The sequence below is a fragment of the Macaca thibetana genome, chromosome 2, assembly GCF_024542745.1.
Source record: "Macaca thibetana thibetana isolate TM-01 chromosome 2, ASM2454274v1, whole genome shotgun sequence".
NCBI classification, from domain to species: domain Eukaryota; kingdom Metazoa; phylum Chordata; class Mammalia; order Primates; family Cercopithecidae; genus Macaca; species Macaca thibetana.
The window spans coordinates 18,870,495-18,885,923 of NC_065579.1; the positions used below are offsets into that span (position 1 = coordinate 18,870,495).

General features: G+C 36.1%; 1 protein-coding gene and 1 pseudogene across 16 annotated transcripts in view; one reads left to right on the plus strand and one right to left on the minus strand.

Annotated features, from left to right (window-relative positions):
- The window catches only part of RBMS3 (RNA binding motif single stranded interacting protein 3), a 1,212,964-nt gene that overhangs the window by 701,647 nt on the left and 495,888 nt on the right, over window positions 1–15,429 (minus strand). The window lies entirely within an intron of this gene.
- On the plus strand, window positions 11,651–12,192 carry LOC126948080 (40S ribosomal protein S24-like; annotated as a pseudogene). Its single transcript, XR_007723335.1, has one exon. The product of XR_007723335.1 is annotated as a 40S ribosomal protein S24-like (transcript).

Sequence of the window (15,429 nt, forward strand, 5' to 3'; positions counted from 1 at the left end):
GTGACCTGGGAAAATTAATGAAAACTTTTGACTCCAAAAGTTTCTATAGCACAGGAGAAGAATGAAGTTAAAGATAGTAATAGTTCAGGCAACTGGTGATAGATTTTTGATGCCTCAACTCAAGACAAGGAAAGATTAGGCTAATAGTATGAAATTGCTAATATTTAAAAGGGTTTTTAGTAAAAAATGACAATTTTACATAATTTAAGCCATAGATAGCTAATATTCTAGAAGAACACCTATGAGTTTGGATAAATATACCAGGCATGTCAATTTTATATATATATGTGTGTGTGTATGTATGTGTGTGTGTGTGTGTGTGTGTGTGTGTGTGTGTATGAATTTAATGGGATAGTTTTCTTTCAACTGAGTCTTACATTGGCTTCCCAGGCTTACATTATTATATTTCACTTTTTGAATGGATAATATATTAACATACTTTTGAAAGTTAATAAATACAAAACGGTATAACGATAAAATCTCCCTTTCTAATATTCCTCAGCCCACCTATCCTTGACACCCAGGAATAGTTTGTTACACACATTTTTTGTTGTTTACTAAGAGCAATAAAATGTAAAATATAATCTTATTTCCCACCACCACCTTTTTTCACAAAGGAAATATAAAATACAAATGTTGTACATTTGGTCTTTTTTTTCCCTTCACAAAATATTTTGGAGATATTTATAACTTAATACATAGAGTGTTTCCTGATTCTTTTCCGCAGTTACAGAGTGTTCCGTTTTACAGACATGCTATAGTTTATTCAACTCGTCCCATATTAATGGACATTCAAGTTGTTTTCAATATTCTCTTGTTAAAAAGAATGCAGCAATCCATCATTATATGCATGTATCCTTTCATCTGTGTGCAAATACGATAAAGTTCCATTAACTGGGATCTATTTTTCATAACAGAAATGACATGAAATCAGGAAAAAAAAATAACAGAGTGGGGAAAAGGAAAACAAAGGGAATAACGAGAGTAAAGAAAGAGGAGAGGAAGGAGAGAAGGAAGGCAGATAGGCAGGCAGGCTGGAAAGAATTACTAGGTAAGCAAAGAGAAAGAAGGAATGAGAAAAAGAAAAAGGAGAGAAGGAAAGAATTAGGAGAGAAAGCTCTTGTCTTCTTGAGGATATTACGAGGGAAGTGATTAAACTTTAGTGCAGGAGGTTGTAAGGGCTTAATGGAAGGGCACATGGGAAACATCTTGGAGCTCTACAATGCTGGGAGAGCATAACAAGGAAGTGACTCTTCCTGTTCAAACAATCCTACCCACTCCAGCAGGACAGAAGAAATATATTCCACGGCCAAACATGAAGCACAGAGAGGCCCAGGACATGGCCGTTCCAGATTACGTAGCAAGCCAGTCATCCAGGCGGAGGCCACATGTTTTGAAAGAGAACCAGTTACATGCAAAGACCTGGCTCTTACGGCAAATGTTAATCATATTAGCCCAAACTGTGCATAATCCATAAATAGCGACGAGGCTTGAACAATAAGAAGCTCACAAGAGCAGTACAAACAGAAAGGAACAAAAAAAGAAACTGAATAAGGAAAGAAGAACCTAGACCAGACCAGAATACTGTGCTTTTCCCGTCAGCCACAGTGACTGCCGGTTCAAACTGGACCCCTCCTGAGGAAAATGAAAGGTTGAAATCAGTGTTCATGACTTACTTTATAGAAGTGCATTTAAATTCATTGCACAGTAAAATCTGTGTTATTCCCACTCCAGTGAATTCCTTTGTCCTCTTAATAAAGTGAGCGTTAAAAATAAAAATAAAATAAAAATATCTCTAGGTATGTTAAAGACAATAATTTAGCCTGCAGTGAATTTTTTTTTTTTTCAGAGTGGGCAAATCCAAGAAAATAGGACCCATTTGAGAGCCTTGTTTGAACAAGGGTAATATCTGAATCGGTATGTTATTTTATTGGCCTCATCAGTGTTTTCCAAAAATTCCTATAATGGCATAAAGTCTTAAAAAGCTTAGTTCACGCCAAAAATTGCTTACATGCTTAAATAAAAATCATGCGGGATGTAAGAAGGGGTTTGAATTATATGAAGAGATACTAAATTATTGATTTTTAAAATTTCATCTAGAACTCAGTCCATCTAAGGGGTGTGTATATGTGTGTATGTGTGTGTGTGTAACTGTATGTGTACAATATCAGAAGGAATATACATTTCAGAAGAGAAGATAGAGGGGTGTCAAGAGCACCACAGACATATCACATATGGCTTCTGATGTTTGGTTTTTTTTACTGTTAATTTTACTATGTGCGCTGGAGTTAAACATGCATTTTTAGGCCATATAACAATCCAGATAATGTAAATAACATAGATTTAAATTTCAGCATTTTCTAGTTACCCTAGTTACATGTTTGCCAAATTATTAAATCGGTTCTGTCCAAAAATTCAAAATATAACAGTAATAATACGAGCTAGTTTACAGCTTTTTTTCTTTACTATGGTGGTTGTAGATAATCCTGCAACTAGCATAAATTCTATTGTTATTATCCAAAAAATCAACTTTGTGTGAAAAATAAGCTGAAGTACATACCTGATTTTACTTCAAAAAATAACACATAAAACACAAAAATAATTTATGTCTGTTAATTTGTCAAGTGTGTGTGTGTGTGTGTGCGTATAAAATTTGATATCAGAGCAGCACCTTCAAAGGTGGAGATTACACCAGTGACAATGTGTCTGAGCTTCAGTCTCTCTTGATTTCTTGATTTGCTCTTGACATTAACAGCACCAACTTCTGCTTGGTTCTGATGGATGAGAGGATGAGACTAGAATTTTGTGGTCTCCATCTCCATGGTGATGCCAAGTCGAGTTCTTGGCACACTGCATGCACTTAAATAACACTTATTAGATGAATGGATGACTTCTAGCAAGAAAGGTCAAAAGCATAATCTTCAAAAAATAGGCTGCCCTAGAGTTCTAAGCAGCCCCACAAATTCTCCATACTACTCATTGAATGGCTAAGAGGTGCTACCCTATTTGACTTAAGTAGCTAAAGAGCTTATGGCAATCGTTTATAAACCCTCTCCTTAAGTATCTTCTAAAGCCCATGAAAATTAACTCCAAGGAATCATCCACAAATCCTTTGCATATAGTGGGGTTTTCTTATATGACAACTTTCCTGAAATAGAAAGACCAGTGTCTGGAGTATGGCCATTTGTTTGTTTGTTTGTTTTTTATATGTGAAAACTAATTAGCATGGCAACTGACTTGATCTGGACTAGGTACTTTAAAAGAATTATAATCAAGAATAGCGGCTGGGCGCGGTGGCTCAAGCCTGTAATCCCAGCACTTTGGGAGGCCGAGATGGGCGGATCACAAGGTCAGGAGATCGAGACCATCCTGGCTAACATGGTGAAACCCCGTCTCTACTAAAAATACAAAAAACTAGCCGGGCGAGGTGGCGGGTGCCTGTAGTCCCAGCTACTCGGGAGGCTGAGGCAGGAGAATGGCGTAAACCCGGGAAGCGGAGCTTGCAGTGAGCTGAGATCCAGCCACTGCACTCCAGCCTGGGCGACAGAGCGAGACTCCGTCTCAAAAAAAAAAAAAAAAAAAAAAAAAAAAAAAAAAAAAAAAAGAATAGCAAGACTAAGGTTTTTTAACTCATAAAATGTACACTTTATTTTCACCAGATCTATTTGAATGTTAGAGGATGAGCATTTTAATCATGTCTACAGCATGTGGAGGATTACATTAGGTGATAGAGGCAGCAGAATATTATTGTATTTTATGGCATCCAAAGTGATTATACACTCATGTATGGATATATAAATAAACATAAACTCCGGATAAATTAAAAACACACACACAAAAAACACAGAAAACATTTTTTACTAGATTATGAACTCCTTAATTTCTCGTATCCTTAGTTCCTCCTATGATGTCTGGCTTTTCATGGGGATACAGTAAATGCTGGTTGACTCAAATAAGCCAGATGGTAGAAAAGAAGAAAATGAAGAAAGAAAACAAATGGGAAGGACAGAAATGAAAAAAATAAAAGAGAGGAAGAGCCTTTCATAGATGGAGCATCCTACAGAAAATTCTATATAGCCCTAAGCTCAGTGCCTGGCAAAACCATTGTTATTTCTTTTTCTACAGTTTTATCACATATTCTTGTACAGTCTCATTATTAAGGGTATGATTGGGATCCATTATAATATCTAGTTTTGAAAAATCATTGCATTAAATAACACACCACACATGCTTTTTCTTCTTAAAAGGAAACCATTTAGAGCCACTTAGTGTTTATTGAGTGAGCATGCACAGCACTTAGAGAGGACAAGTGGGCCCATAACTCAGGACTTCAGTAGTTACCGCCCTCAGCTGAATATCTCTAGCCAGCTTGGTGGCTTTGACCTTCATAGATGTACAAACTGCTTTCATTTTTGGTCTTGTAATTTATTATTTGGATTGATGAAGGAGCTCTGGTTAAAATGCAAGAAGTATATGGAACACTGCTTTCGAGAATAAAATTGGTGCTCATCTTACACAGAACATTAAAATGACCCTAGTATTTCATAGGGAATTGCAAGAGGGAAAACTACATATGTACGTATTTGAGTCTTCATGTCAGCAAAATATAACAAGTGGAGAAAGCTCACAACGTGAGTTTCTTTATTTCATCCTTTAGAAACAACTCAAGAAAATTATCGAATTTAGCCACATAACATGCATTGCAATCTGATATCTTTGTGGGTTCAAATTATTGTCGTATTTTCAAATATTTTATAAGTTGCTTACAAACTTAACTTTGAAGTAACTGAATAGAGCACAACATTTGTTAAATGGAAAGCAATAAAAATTTTTCTTATATTATTTTTCAACAGGTAATACTGTCAAAATGATTAGTATTTTTAATTTCCAAGGAAGTTGCTAGAATTACGTTATTTCAATGAAAGGGGCTAATATATCATAAAAGTTTGGGAAATCCATGTCTAGTACAATAAAATACTTAAAGCAAGGCAATTATGTGTAGGTTATTCAGGTTATAAGTGAAAGAAAGAGCTCTATGAAATTCTATCTTAAGGTTCCTGCCCTATGACCTGAGCAGGTGATGTATGAGTCATTTGGTACCTTCATTAGCTAATCATATGATATCTTAACTCAATGCATTCCTCAAAACTCACTGTTTTGCGTGACATAGAAACAAAATTTAAAGATTTTCCCCAAATCTTAAAAACAGAGTACTGGAGCCATGGCTCATATTTTGCCCTCTGACTTCAAAGTTTATTCTTTCAAATAAGTCACATTATATTTAACTGACCTTTCTATTAAGGAGTATTTTTATCTGCATTTCTGTACCTCTTAATAGCCCTCCACTTCAAAAAAGGGCCACAGTTATTTATTCAAATTCTTAATAACTAAAAATAATAGCTTTTCTGTAATACAGCTCTTATGACTCCAAGCTGCCTGAATAGCAAAATTATGAGTTCACTAATAAATAGCTAACACAAAATAGAAACTCAATCTGCTAGCAAATCCTTCCTTTAAAAATATTCCTCTGTAAGTGAATACATTCTCTTTTACTATTATTTCTTGGGATTAAATATCTCCAAGTTACCTATGTCATGTTTGTCAATTTTTCTCTGTGATAGTATGAATTTCTCCATTAATATGCCATAGAATGTTTCTAGGAAGGAAGATGATCCAGCTTTTATTCTGTATTCATTTATTTATTTTTTTACTCAGTCAATGGCTACTTTCTTCACCTTTGGAGAAAACATTTTTCATGACATTCCTTTAGAGCATTTAAAAGGAGTTTGATATTTAAGAGTTATAATAAAAACAGGCAGTCTGAACCTTTTAGAGGTCTCCGAGAAAGTTCTCTTATTTTGTAGAACTTCTGTTCCTTCATATTCGCAGCTGACTGTAGTCTAATCTGAGAGTGAAATTAACTTCTTGATATCCATCAGCAACAAAGCTGGCAATTTGTGCAAAGGTGATCTAAATAGCCCATTTAATGTCTCACCTGTGAAAATAAAAATCTATGTACTTCGAGGAAAAGGACTTGATGAGGTAGGTCAGTTGCCTCCTTTTACATGGCAGACTAAATCCCAGAGAGTTTAACTGACTCGAGTCTGATCTCAAAGATTGTTATGGTCAGCACCAGGTTTAAAACCCCGCTCCAGAATCTGAAAACAGATTCTTTCTACCATGTGTCTGCCAGAATATTAGCACAGAAAGTTCAAGAAGGCAGTGTTTTAAGGGGAAAGGGTGCTTACTATGTCCTTAAGAGCTTTGATATGTGCTGACATGACCAATTTAAATATAATAGAAGCAGGTCTAGGTATTAGATTTAATTACTATTCTAAGTACTTTGGACTTAGATCTGGGAGAATACTGCCCAGACAAGGAAGTATTAGAATATGCAAATAATGATTTTCTAGAAACAGATCAACTAAATTTAAAAACCCAAATTCCATATTTACTGTGCAATTTTAAACAAGATACTTATTTTACTTATCTATAAAATGGAGATGAGAATAATATCAATAGACATGGTGAGGATTAAATAAGGTACTGTGTAAATGGTCCAGCACAATGCCTGGCCCACAGCAGATGCTGGCTTTGTCTTATTTTCGCTTATGCCTCCCTTACGGCATCTCTGCATCTTTTTCTATACAGTCAAACCAGTATAGATAAAGGGGAAGTTGCTCACAAAAGAAGGCAGGCTGAGTAGGCCCCCAGCTTAACAGAAGAGATACAACTAAAATAAGTTAAAGAAGTCCTGCCTTTACTTTTAAGCTCATATCCCAAACCCCATAGAAATGCACTGAATGAGGCAAGGGAAGAGCTTTGTGGTTGTGTGACATGGAATTGGCATGGTGCTGGAATGCTGTGAAATGGGAAACGTGAATCCTTTCCTTAACTTATGTCATTTTGTCCCAAACTGTACTTCCTAGTTTAGCATCTTCATCTTTGGTGATCTGGTCTCTGGCTGGATCCTTAGCTTCAACATCTACCACCTATATCCCTTAGCTTCTATCGCTCAAGCCACGCTGAAGTATTTGTCATTACTTAAATACCTGGTCCTGTTTTATATCTCTTAGATACATGCTACAATGCTGTCTCAATAGTCTGTAACTAGCAATCCTACTTGTTCTTCAAAATTCAGTCTAAATATTGTTTCCTCTAGGGTATCTTCCCTGAATCTGATTTTTATACTCATATGCCCCCCTAGTATCCTATTCATGCTGCCATTAGAGCACTAATAAAATTGTAATCATTGATTTGCATATTTATTACTTACTATAAGTCTCTCAAGGTTCCAGATCTTGTCTCATTCAAGTTGGCATCCCTAGCACGTAGCACAATACCTGGCCCACAGTTGGCACAAGATACATGATGAATGTGTGAATAAATTAATTAAATGTCAAAGGAAAGAAGCTAATCCATGATGACCTACATTGGTTGTGACTTTTGGCAAATCATAAACTCTGTCCAATCATTCAAAGGTAATCATTCGGAAATAATTGCTAATCAGTGACAGGGGAGGATATGTTCCATGGGAAGGCTCTCTTGTGTTTGATGAGTTAAAACAGTAAGGACCTTGCATTCTGAGGGTGATACATTAACCAGAGTGATATGTTAGCCAGATACCAAATAAGGCCATCCATTTGACTTATGCAGTACATCTGATTCTTCCTGCTGTTGCTCACAGAACCCAGGTTAGGGCTTCTGCATCTTTGTGAATGATCATTTTGTCTTGCAACAGACACCTCAGTCTGTTACCTCAGTCACTACATTTCTAGTTTGCAAAATTCTTGGCAGCCTAGTTTATAAACCTAAGAAGAAGTAAACCAACTTAGCCCACAAAAATATTTTAAGATGCTTAAAATACAAGCTTTTCTTTGAAATACAGTGAAGACACCAGATTATTATGAATGTTCAAATGGTTGTTTTTTCTAGTTAGATTGATATGAACAGAAAAAGAAACAGGAAATTAATACCGAAGACTTGCAGGACAATAGAAAAGTGTTTAACATGATCTCAAATAGGGTAATTTGATCTTTCCTATTATTATCTTGTATGTACCTACAAATCAGAACAGGAAAAGGAATTCTTGGGAAAAAAATTAACTAAGATAAAATAAGATTGCATTCATCACTGAAGTTCAACTACAAAGAGGTTAAAGCTGTCCTGTAAACTCCAGATAAAAGGCTCATAACTCATTTCCACTGGAGGGTGATAAGACAAGCTGTTCTTTCCATGAGTGGATGAAACGAGTGTAGTCTTGTAAGAAGAAAACTAAAGAGTAAAACAAACTCCTTCTACTACTGGAAGATGAACTATACAGTTTAAATGATGTGACATTACTGTATTGTTTGACCTTTTCTGATAAATAGGTAGAATTATTTCTTCTCAAATCTTCACTGTGTAAATACACAATTTCTTTCACATTTTATAATTTTTAAATTCGTTAATTATTTACATAGAGTTTCTTTTATTTTTATGTATTTCTGTGTGTGCATATTATGGGTGTTTATTAACTATTTTCTTTTCCATCCAATTAATAACAGCTTATATGTGTTTTGCCTCTGCAGCTTCTGAATGCCTATAAATTTATTACACATTCCTTCCGTTGTTGCAATAATGATAGAATAGGTGAGATTTTCATGTATAGATTATTTAAAGCTTTTAGGTTCAAGCAATGCCAAAAACCAGAGAGAAATACCAAACAAAACTCAATATGCTACTATAAGTCTCCGAAAGAATATCATATCTGGACGTTAAAAAAAATAAGAATAAAAAAATTCATTCACCAATTATGTTGGTTTTCTGAATATATAATTGTTAAACTCTATCATAGCTTGGTTTACTAAGCCAAAAACAAATTAACAGCCTGCATAAAGCTTCCTAAACAAGAGTAAATGTCACAGTCTGCAATATGAATAGGCTTCCTTTAAGATCTATCATATTTTGACTTAAGGCTTTTTCAAATATTTGACAGAGTTTTTACTATACTGCTTTTATCCCTAAAAGCATTTTGACAAAAGAATAAACTAAAGCTAGCACACAAGCAAGGGAATAATTTACATACAAATTGGGCATCAAATTAGAGTTTTAGAAAAATTTTATGCTGGTATGTCAATATCTCCAATATTCATTGTTTATATTAGAATCACTAACATTTCTACAGGTGAATAGCAATGGTATTAACATTTTTCACTTATCCAACAAATGTCTCTTGAGTGTACAGGAATTAAAGGTTAAGCCACATCGCCACTTACACAAGCCTCATTTCCAAGAAGTATATAGTCCAGAATAGATGATTAGAGAAGTTTATAATAGCTATTAAATAGTATAGCTCAAAATATGGAAATCAGTAAAATATGGCCCAGAGACGAGACAACTGTTTTTGTAACATAATTAATTTAATAATTTAATTATAATTTATAATTTAATCAGGACAGATCCACTTAAACTCATTTGTTTAGGTATTGCCTAAGCTTGCTTTCATGTTACATAGAGCAGAATGAATACAGTGGAAAGTGCATACATAGCAAGCAGGAAATATTTACTATCTGGTCCTTTACAAGAAAGTTCACTCATCCCTAATGATGATAACAGTAACTACCATATGAAGTTCAAACCACATGACAAAATTGTTCATAGAAGAATGATATTTTTGCTAGGGAGTTATCATTTAAGCTGAACTTTCAATTATTAGTAAGAATTTTAATGAACAGATTCATTGATAATAGCCATCCCAGAAGAAACAAAACAAACAAAAAGTCGTATCAAAGACATACAAGCAATGATATTTGATACATTTAGAAAATACCATGTTGTAGAGTTTGGTTGGGTGATAGGCTGGAAGAAGTGAATTCTAGTGAGAGTCACATGTCTGATATCTGGCAGATTCACCGCAGGACAGTCATACCAGTTGTTTACGGCTAGACTCGGCAGTGATGGCCTCTTTCCTGAATTTTTTTACCAGTTCTTAGATATTCTTAATATCATCCCTGATAATACCTATCAAAACCAATGAGAGGTAGCCAAGAGAGCATTTGAAGGACAATTTATAGTCTAAAGTAAATTTATCATAAAACATAAAAGATATAGCATTGATCTCAAGAAGCTAGAAAAAGAACAATAACAAAACCTGAAGTACTCTCACATGTTGTTTATGGGAAAGTGAATCAGTAGAGCTGTGTCAATGATAGTGGTAGGGTGGAGATGCATTTAGCCTGATCTATAAAAATTCAAGTGTCCTTTCGACTCTGCAATTCTACTCCTAAAATTTGATTCATGGACATGCCCCTATACATGTACCAAAAGATAGCAACTGGTGTGTTCACTGCAGCATGATTGTATGATCAACATTGGAAACAATCTTAGTATTTATGAAGTTTAATGTTTAACAGTATATCCTGACTCTAGAATACCATCTAGTTGATAAAACAATTATGTAGATCCACGAGCTCTCTCTCACACACACAAATGCCCATAATATGATAAAAAAAAACAAGTTACTGAACAATATCCATAGCCTTACAATTTTCTTGGAAATTATATTTTTGTATGTAGCTAAATATGTATATACATGTGCATAAATATATGTATGTGTGTACATGAATGCATGTGTGTATGTGTGTATACATGAGAAGGGGAGGAAAAAATATAACGAGGATGAGGTTTTGAAGTATATACAAAACTGTTAAAAGTGGTTGAACTTTTGCAAGAGGAATCTTACATTTTACTTTATATATTTATGGTTTTTCTCAACCAGAATATTATTCTGTAGTTAAATGAAATAAATGAAGAACAAATAAAACTACGACAAATATCTCTGAATGTATACATTTCCTACTATTTCAGATATGAAGTTATTAGATGAAAGCTTATAAACATTTTAACGTTATTGATAAATAATGCCAGACTGTTTTTCAATGGTGCCAATAGTATCTAATTTATCTGTTTTCTTTTTCAAGTTAAATGTTAGCAAGGACTATGTTGAGACCAGAGATTGGCATGCTCCTAGGCATAAAAGCTTCAGACTATAAACTTTGGAGCTCTACATTTATGGCCACAGTCATTTAGAATGTTTCCCAATCCTGGGTTCCCCAAAGCTAAATCCAAATGGAGGATCCAGTGATTTTTGGCATATTTCTTACTGATCTCATGCCAGCTACTGGCATCACTTTACTGAGCAAAGGCACATGACATTTTTAGGTACTTAAGGAAAGAGCAACTCTAATTCAGAAAAGCACGACACAAGACAACACTCATGTTCGATACATGAAGTTAGGCTTGCTTCACTTCATATAACCCAAATTGGGACACAACTTGAATACTTAAATCAAAGTCAAGGCCACTTGAGAAACCAGCTCCTGGCTTCAACCCCCCAGTAGGTTTTGTGCACACCATATCTGGTTCCCTCCACCCCTGTGCACCTGAGATAAAAACAGGATGTAATGCTGAAACCCAGGGTACCTGTAATTAAACCAGGGTCAGAGCCATGGTCTCTTAACCTTTAAGCAACAGCTTTATCCCTCCCTTAGATATCTTTATAAACCTCAGCCTCTATCACAGTGATGGAAAGCATGAATTCTGGAGCCACACCAACTCTATATGCCTGCTGCCTTCCAGCAGTGATCTTTAAGTAAGTCAGACGCTCTTTTCCTTCCTGACTGTCTGAAGATAGGCCGCCATCATGAACAGCACCGTAACTATCCACACTAGAAAGTTCATGACCAACCGACTACTTCAGAGGAAACAAATGGTCATTGATGTCCTTCACCCCGGGACGGCAATGGTGCCTAAGACAGAAATTCGGGAAAAACTAGCCAAAATGTACAAGACCACACCGGATGTCATCTTTGTATTTGGATTCAGAACTCATTTTGGTGGTGGCAAGACAACTGGCTTTGGCATGATTTATGACTCCCTGGATTATGCAAAGAAAAATGAACCCAAACATAGACTTGCAAGACATGGCCTGTATGAGAAGAAAAAGACCTCAAGAAAGCAACGAAAGGAACGCAAGAACAGAATGAAGAGTCAGGGGGACTGCAAAGGCCAATGTTGGTGCTGGCAAAAAGTGAGCTGGAGATTGGATCACAGCCAAAGGAGTAAAGGTGCTGCAGTAAAGGCTACCTGTGTCCATTTTGGATTTTTCACGAGCAGATTAATAAACTAAAAACTTTCAAAAAAAAAAAAAAAGTAAGTCAGACTTCAATTTTCTAATGTGTAAAATGAGGATACTAATAGGATAGTGAGTCCTATCATATCTTTGTTCATGGAATCCAAATATTCAATCCCATAACATACGAGAAGGTATTATTGCCAGATTAATGAAATGACCAAAGTTAGCTAGCTGGCTAATAAGTTCAAGGAATCTGGAGCCAACTGCCAACCACATTACATCTAAACTTGTAGGACACAGTATCATGGGATTTTTACCACAAGGTTGCTATGAAGACTGAGTTAAACACCAAGAATAGGGAGTTGCATAAAGTATGATGAGTATATAATGTTGCCTATTATCCATTATGACTTCTGTTACTATCACCACTCCTACACCTCCACCACCATAGCACTGCAAAGCAGACAAAGCCAAGAAAGAAAATTTGCCAATGACCAAGCAACCAGAAGATGATAAGCAATAACAGAAAGGATATTTCTGTGTATTTGTTAAAGGATAATCTATCTAATTTGTGCTGACTACTCTCCACTCATCCCAAATTTTCCTTTTGCCGAAAGTCAACTGCTAAACCCTGAGAGGGAATAAGGCCAAGACTTGAGGCCGGCATTCAAGAGAGACTCTGTAAAAGTGATTGGATTTATATTAAGCATACTATCCATCTATAAACCAGTCACCTGGTTTGCCACACATGGCTAGCTCTGGAGACCAATGCTGTACTCTAGTAAGCATCATGCCGTTTTAACAAATATTGACAACCTGAAGTCTGTGTACCATAAGGTATAGAATTTTGTTCCTACATGAGAGTTTTAGGATTTCTGAGGGGAAAAAGTGCTGTTTTGCGACTGGAAAACTTGAGGGCAGCAGTGGCCACATGACCCTTACTAATATCGTGACATTTAACCTGGTACTGTTGCAAATAAATCATGTCACCATAGACTCCAGTGACCTATGCCTCAAATTTCCTCGTTCAAGGCAGAAGTCCCAGACCAGAATGTGGAAAAGCAATACACACAGTGCCTTCATGCCCATGGACATGCAAGTTACTCTTGGCAAATATAGTTATTGTGGAATTAACTTCCTTTCTCTACTCGAGGCAGTGAGTTTCATAATACAATGGCAATAAAAGAAAGCAATCAGAGCCGAGGGCAGTGAGGACTTTTACATGTTTCCTACCTCTTTCTTGTTATGCATTAAACAAGACCAGATGTTTCAACAAAGAAATGAAACCAAAGTCACACTACATTTGATTTGTGGGACCACCCTTACTTGAAATGCCATCTCATCGTTCCAAGGTTTGAAAAATGATGTGCATAACAAGCAAGATAAGAAATGTGAACATTCCTTCAAAAAAGTCATTCATTATATGATCCACAGATGGTAAGAAAATGCTTTCCAAGTAGGGATAGAGAAATGTAACGATTATTTGCTTAGGGATTGAGACAAGGCAGACTCTCTCATCCTTCTCCATGCCTGTGTCCTGAAATGATGGAGTACATGTGAATGGCACTGCAGGGGCAGTGAAGTTAAAGGTGAAAAGCAGAACTGAATCCACAAAAGCCAGGAGAAGAGTGAGCAGAGCGGATCAAAGCAAAAGATCTTGGGATTATATAGAGTGTCCACAGTTTCCAGGGAAGCACAGTTCTACGAAAGGTTAATACAGGCAGTCACAGCACATGCGCATTTAATTTATGGCACTTCATCTCTGTATTTGTGGATGGACTCCTTAGGGGAGAGAAAAAAAAGGAGAGTGAAGGCAAAAGATGACAGAGAGAGAAAAGGAGAGAGATTGACAAAGGGACAGATAGAGACATATAGATATACAAAGAAAAGGAGAGAAAAAGATACACAGATATAGATGCAAAAAAAAAAAGAGAGAGAGAGTGCAAGAGTACAGAAAGAATGAGAAGCAATTAGTGATTTAAATTTGTGGTCACTTACTAATTCCACCACTATTTCATGAATACATTTATAAAAAAAAGTAAACTCAAGTCCTGAACTATGAATCTGCCTTCCCCTGATCACTCTTGGTTCTCTTGTGTCCCTACGTAAGTGAGCCTCTTGTCAGGTTGAGATCAGTTCAAGCTTTTAAAAATACAGCATGTATTCCTCAAAAAGCGCATTCATAAATTATCTTATGTGCAGCAACAACAACAAAACAGAATGCTAGAAAAAAAAATAACTGGCTGTGTTGGATTTTAAATTTCTGATGGTTGCCTTAAAATTCAGAATGTAACCCCAGTATTAGATGAACACTAGACGTGTTATTCTCCACAAGACTATGTGTTCACAAAGTTTGGGAAAGGGTGGGTTCAGGAAATTTAAACAGGTGTCCTGCCTTCAGACCTTCTCAAATCCCTTAGTATACTATCCAGCATTAGGACTCTCTACCATGCAGGCGGACTATGGGAAACCAAACTGACTTGATTATAGAACGCTTTTCTTTTTCAGAGTGTGCTTCAAAGCACAAGCACACTGTGGAGCACACTTAGGAATCTCTGATGCAACTCAAGCATTCTCACTTCCAAATAAGGAAAACAAGCCCTCTCTAAGGGCATACATCTGGCTATCCAAATGCCGCAACAGGATGGATGGCCCTGATTGATTTAATGATTGCTATGGATATGTTTTATTTCTTCATACCCTTATTCCTTCACCCCTAGGTCACTAAAATGGCCAATCCCCCTAATCTTGTCTTCTGCTAGTCAAGTGTATATGTTAAAATCAAGCAAACCTTTCTAAATGTAGATTTCATTGCAATGCTCTTATGCCTGTTACTCTATAGTGGCTTCCAATAGCCTATAAGAGTAAATCTCAAACTTTCTCCAAATACATGAATTAAATAGTAAATCTCAAACTTTCCCCAAACACTTGAATCTAAATTACATGGCACCCCAGGAACACATGCCATATTCACATATCTTCTAGCATAATGCCAAAATTTTTTGGTGGTTTGCATACTGTGGTATGAGACACAAACTTAGAATATCAAGTGCTTATTTCTCAACCAATCTGGCAGTGCACCTCACACTCAGACCAATTTTCTGTTCTACCTATGTCCTCCTCTCCTTGAAGGCTGTCTATAGAACATGTAGCAGTCTACAGAAAACATTATTAGACTCTTCAAACCTAGGCTGATCGGAGATCTCAATTTCAATTCATAGAAGAGCTATTTTGGAGAACTGGAGAATGATATTCTCCTGTCAGAGCTCTCCGGAGATAATAAGAGAACCTAACAAACAAACCCACCTCAAATC